At 41.5% G+C, this 6,605-nt stretch overlaps 1 non-coding gene across 1 annotated transcript; it reads right to left on the reverse strand.

The window, feature by feature from the left end:
- Positions 1–5,080: 5,080 nt before the first annotated feature.
- On the reverse strand, positions 5,081–5,187 carry LOC126946967 (U6 spliceosomal RNA). The gene has a single exon (XR_007722829.1). It is a non-coding gene; the product is annotated as a U6 spliceosomal RNA (small nuclear RNA).
- Between the last annotated feature and the right edge of the window lie 1,418 nt (positions 5,188–6,605).

Raw genomic sequence — 6,605 nt, forward strand, 5'->3', positions numbered from 1 at the left:
AACAGAGTAGAGGCCTTACAACCTGCACATGAACCCATAAAGAGACCACAGACATCAAACTCCGCAACACAATCCACAAACAGATCAGAAACCTCAGGCCCTGAGTCATATATAACGAACTGATCAGAAAGTTCACGTCCTGGGATATACTCCACAAGCAATGCAGAGACCATACACTCCTGAGACACACACCCACAAACAGAGATCTCAAATCTTGCAATGTACAACTCCAATGAAGTCAGAGACCTCACAGGTTAGGAAAACACCAGAAATAGACCTGACATCTCGTAACACAGAACCATGAGCAGATCAGAGAGCTCATGTGCTGGGACATTTCTTTACCAGCAAGCAGATCAGAGGCCTCAATCCTGAGACATACACCCACAAAGAGCTCAGAAACCTCACACCCTAGACATATAAACCTAAACAGACCAGACACCTAACAACCTAACATCCTGGTACATATGTAACCAAACAAATCAGAAACCTCATGTCACAGGAAACACCCCCAAACAGATGACAGACCTAACAACCTGGAACAGAATCCTTAAATATCTCAAAGACTTCACCTACTGGAATATACTCCCAAAAATCAGCTCAGAGATGTCACATCCTAGGACATGCACACACAAACAGCTCAGAGACCACAGATTCTGGGACACACACCCTCAACATTCAGAGACCTCTCAATGTGGTTCATACACCTGCACACAGATCAGAGACTTCCACCATCAGACATACACTCACAAACAGATCATGGAGTTCACATCCTGGGATGTGTACCAATAAACAGAGATCAATGCTGTAACAAATCATAATCATAACGTCATAAAACAACACATATTTATTATCTTACTTTTCTGCAGGTCAGAAGAAAAAAATGGGTTTCAAAGGGCTAAAATCACAGTGTCAGCAGAGCTGCACTACTCCTGGAGGTTCTAGGGGAGAATCTGTATCCTTGCCTTTTCCAGTTTCTAGAGCTGCTTGCATTCCTTGGCTTGTGGCCCCTTCCTCCACCTTCGAAGCCAGGAGCATTTCATCTTCAAATCTCTATCTCTCTGATATCTGCTTCTGGCATCACATCTGCTTCTCTGACTTGGACTTTCCAGCCTCTCACCTCTAAGGACCCTTGTGATTACACTGGGCTCACCTGGGAAATCCAGAACCACCCCCACATCTCAAGATGATTACTTAATCACATTTGCAAGGACCTTTTAACATGTAAAGTCACATTCACACGTTCTAATGATATAAGGATGTGGACATATTTCGGGAACCTTCACTCCACCGACCAAGATATACATCTACAAGCAATGAAAAACATCATTTGCTGAGGTATCCACCACACATAAGCAACTCAAAGACTCCACATCCTATGTTGTATAATTCCAAAGGGATCAGGGACCTCCCACCCTTGGACATGCATCCAAAAAAGAAGTGAAGCACATGTTCTGTGTCATATACCCACAAAGAGGGTGGGGACTTCACACACTGGGACATATAATCACAAACAGAAGATACTTCACACCCTTGAGAAACACACATGAGATTAGAAACTTAAATACTGCAATATAAAGGCAAAAGTAGAATGGAGGCCTCATCTGAGAAATACACCCACAAAGAGATGAGAGACCACAATTCCTGCAATACATTACTCACAAACAGATCAGAGACCTCACACCCCAAGACATCCACAAACAGAACAGAGATCTCAACCTGTAACATACACCCACAATCAAAGAAGAGATCTCACATTCTAGAACAAACAGCCAGAGACTGAGTATACACCTAACATCTTCAGAATACACCCACAGAGAATTCAGAGTTCATATCCCTGGAATATAAACCCACAAAAATATCAGAGACCTCAAGCCATGCATAATATAGTCACAATAAGCATTGTGACTATATTATATACCATAATATAATATATATTATATTACTATATAATACAATATATATTATGGTATATATATATAAATATAATATATACTATACCGTCATCTGTTCATGTTAATATGTTAACATATTATATATACTATTATGTATATATAATATATACTTAACATATGCTTATATGTTAATATATTGATATATTAGGATATAATATAATCATACAATAATTATAATTCACAATTATAAATATTGAGAACATATATATTACGTTATATAATATATAACTATATTATATATTATATAGTGTATATGTGTTCACAATATTTATAATTGTGAATTATAATTATGTTATAATATATTACATTATATGTTAATATAATATATTATAATTATATTAGATAAATATAAAATATATAATTATAATACATTAGATTAATATAACAAAATTATGATTATATTAGATTAATATATAATTCACAAAAATGAAAAATAATAATTATTGTGAATATATTATGTAAGGCTTGAGGTCTCTGATATTTCACACCTCACACTTGGAGATACACATCTAAACAGATCAGAGGCATCTCATCCTGGTACAGGTTGGATATCCCTTATCCAAAATGCTTGGGACCAGAAGTGTTTTGTAGTTTGGATTTTTTTCAATTTTTGGAATATGTGCATTCCAGTTGAGCATCCCACACCTGAAATCTAAAATGCTCCAATGAGCGTTTCCTTTGAGCATCATGTCAGTGCTCAAAAATTTTCGGAATTTTTTTTTTTTTTTTTTGAGAGAGAGTCTCTGTTGCCCAGGCTGGAGTGCAGTGGTGGGATCACGGCTCACTGCAACCTCCACCTCCCAGGTTCAAGTGATTCTCCTGCCTCAGCCTCCTGAGTAGCTGGAATTACAGGTGCGCACCACCACACCCAGCTAATTTTTGTATTTTTAGTAGAGACGGGGTTTCAACATGTTGGCCAGGCTAGTCTTGAAATCCTGGGCTCACGCCATCTTCCCACCTCGGCCTCCCAAAGTGTTGGAATGACAGGCATGAGCCACCATGCCCGGCCAAGTTTTGGATTTTGAAGCATTTCAGAGTTTAGATTTTCAGATTTGTGAGGCTCAACCTGCATAAAGATTTTCAAATGAATCCGAGATCTCATATTTCAGAAATACCTACAAAACATCAGAGACCCAAAACCCAAACACAACCCCCCCACAAATACCTCAGATACCTCACATACTGGAACATACACCCCAAATCAGCCAAGAGACCTCACATCCTAGGACATTCACCCACAAACAGGTCAGAGACCTCATATCCTGAGACGTATACTCACAGAAACCTCAGAGAACACAAATTGAGGGATAGACACTCTCAAACAGGTCAGAGACCTCCTCCCTGGTTCATACACCCACACACAGATGAAAGACCCACCACATAAGACACGCACTCGGCTGGGCATGGTGCCTCACACCTGTAATCCTAGCACTTTGGGATGCTGAGGCGGGTGGATCACCTGAGGTCAGGAGTTCGAGACCAGCCTGACCAACATGGTGAAATGCTGTCTCTACTAAAAATACAAATATTAGCCAGGTGTGGTGGCACATGCCTGTAATCCTAGCTATTGGGGAAGCCGAGGCAGAAGAATCGCTTGAACCCAGGAGGCGGAGGTTGCAGTGAGCCAAGATCGTGCCACTGCACTCCAGCCTGGACGACAGAGCAAGACTCCATCTCAAAAATAAATAAATAAATAAATAAATAAATAAATAAACAAACACACTCACAAACAGATTGGGGGTTCACATCTTGGGATGTTCACTAACAACCGGACAGAGACATCATGCACCTTGGACAAGGTGCTCATTTCTTACTGTTGTAACAAATCACCACAATCTTAGTGCTGTGAAAAACACAAATTTATTTATTTATTTATTTATTTTTTTTTTTTTTTATTTTTTTTTTTTTTTTGAGACGGAGTCTCGCTCTGTCACCCAGGCTGGAGTGCAGTGGCCGGATCTCAGCTCACTGCAAGCTCCGCCTCCCGGGTTCACGCCATTCTCCTGCCTCAGCCTCCCGAGTAGCTGGGACTACAGGCGCTGCCACCTCGCCCGGCTAAGTTTTTGTATTTTTAGTAGAGACGGGGTTTCACTGTGTTAGCCAGGATGGTCTCGATCTCCTGACCTCGTGATCCGCCCGTCTCGGCCTCCCAAAGTGCTGGGATTACAGGCTTGAGCCACCGCGCCCGGCCACAAATTTATTTATTATATTACATCTGTGTAGGGTAGAAACCCAAGAATGGGCCTTAGGGTACTAAAGTCAGGTGTCAACAGAGCTGTCTTCTTTCTGGAGACTCTTAAGGAAGAGCACGTTTCTTTGCGTTTTCTGGGTTCTAGAGCTGCCTATAGTCCCTCATCCCCTTTCCCCTTTCCCCTTTCTCCATCTTCACAGCTGACAGCAGTTCATCTTCAAATTGCTCTCTGATGTCTGCCTCTGTCATGGCATCTCCTTCTGTGACTGTGCTTCCACCGTCACATTCCCTTCCATCATTTAGGGCTCCCTGGTCATATCTCTTTCACTGGACATCTTTGAGGGATGCTTTATTCAGCCAACCACAGACAGGTGTGCACAAACAATTAGAGATTTCACCTCCTGGGATATACTCCCACGGACAGTGCAAGGACTTCGTGAGCTGGGACCCACATCCACAAACACTTGTGTCATCATATCGCTGTCTCTGACTCAGTCTGTGTCATTACATTCAGTGAAAATCCAAGAAAACATCCCCATCTCAAGATGCTTAATTTAATCACATCTGCAAGGTACCCTTTAAAAAAAATTTTTTTTTTTTTGAGATGGAGTCTTACTCTGTCACCCAGGTTGGAGTGCAGTGGCACCATCTCTGCCCACTGCAACCTCCACTTCCCAGGCTCAAGCGATTCTCTCTCCTGCTTCAGTCTCCCGAGTGCCTGGGATTACAGGCGTGCACCACCACACCCATCTAATTTTTCTATTTTTGGTAGAAACAGGGTTTCACCATGTTGGCCAGGCTGGTCTCAAACTCCTGACCTCAAGTGATCCGCCCACCTCAGCCTCCCAAAGTGCTGGGATTACAGGCATGAGCCACTGCACCTGGCCTTTAAAAAATGTTTTTAATAAACATTTTTAAAATAATTTAATTTTAAAAAAATTTTCTGGAACGCTTCACGAATTTGCATGTCATCCTTGCACAGGGGCCATACTAATCTTCTGTGTATCATTCTAGTTGTAGTATATGTGCTGCTGAAGCAAGCACTTAAATTTTTATATATTAATTTAGATATACATTTTTATAGATTTAGGTGTACAAGTACAGTTACGTTACATGGATATCTTGTGTAGTGGTGAAGACTGGGCTTTTAGTGTACCTACCACCTGAATAATGTACTCTGTATACAATAGGTAGTATTTCATCCCTCACCTCTCTCCCACTCTCACATCTTTTGGAGTCCCCCGTGTCTATTATTCTACTCTGTATGTCCATGTGTACCCATTGTTTAGTTCCCACTTATAAGTGAGAACATGCAGTTTTTGACTTTCTGTTTGAGTCATTTTACTTAGGATAATGGCCTCCAGCTCCATCCATGTTGTTTGCAAGGTACCTTTTAGCATGTAAGGTCACATCACAGTTTCCAAAGATTAGGACATAGGCATCTTCGGAGGCCTTAAGTCAACACAACAAAAACATACATGCACAAACAATGGGAGACTTCACACTCTTCCAGAAAGCTCAGAGACCTGAAATGCTGGGACATACACCACAAACAGCTCACATACCTCATCCTGAGTTATACATCTAAAAAGTGACCACAGACCTCCTACCTTGAGACATACATCTAAAGAGAGCAGACACACACGTGTTCTGGGACATACACCCGCAAACAGGTCTGGGATCTCACAAATTGGGACATACACCCACAAACAGAACAGACCTCATACCCTTGATAAGCAAGTAAAAGAGGTTTTTTTTGTTTGTTTGTTTGTTTGTTTTTTTGAGACAGGATCTCACTCTGTTACCCAGGCTGGAGTGCAGTGGTGCGATAAAGACTCACTGCAGCCTCGAACTCCCAGGCTCAGGCAGATCCTCTTACCTTAGCCTCCTCAGTAGCTGGGACTACAGGTACGCCACCAAGTCTGGCTAATTGTTTATTTTTTGTACAGACAGGGTCTCACTATGTTGCCCAGGCTGGTCTCAAACTCCTGGGCTCAAGTGATCCTTCCACCTTAGCCTCCCAAAGTGCTCAGATTATAGGTGTGAGCCACCATGCCCAGCCAAGATATTTTTTAAAAACTCTCATACTGTAATATACACACAAAAACAGATCAGAGACTTCATCTGAGAAATATAACCAAAATGGATCAGGTCTAAAATCCTGCAACAAGAACCCACAACATGTTAGCTATCTCACATCCTGGCAAATACACCCAGAATAATTAAAGATACTTGACATCTCGGGGTACACACCCACAGAGATGAGAGAGCTACAATCCTGGGACATACACCTGCAAACAGATCAAAGGCCTCGACCCTGAGACATACCAACAAAGAGCTCAGAAACCTCATACCCTGGATGTATACACTTTAAAAAATAATACAACTTGCAGCCTGTTATGTATATGAGCATACACATCATAAATCTCATAGGCTTGGAAATAATGCCAAAAGCCTAAGAT

This window comes from Macaca thibetana, chromosome X, assembly GCF_024542745.1.
Source record: "Macaca thibetana thibetana isolate TM-01 chromosome X, ASM2454274v1, whole genome shotgun sequence".
Classification (NCBI taxonomy): domain Eukaryota; kingdom Metazoa; phylum Chordata; class Mammalia; order Primates; family Cercopithecidae; genus Macaca; species Macaca thibetana.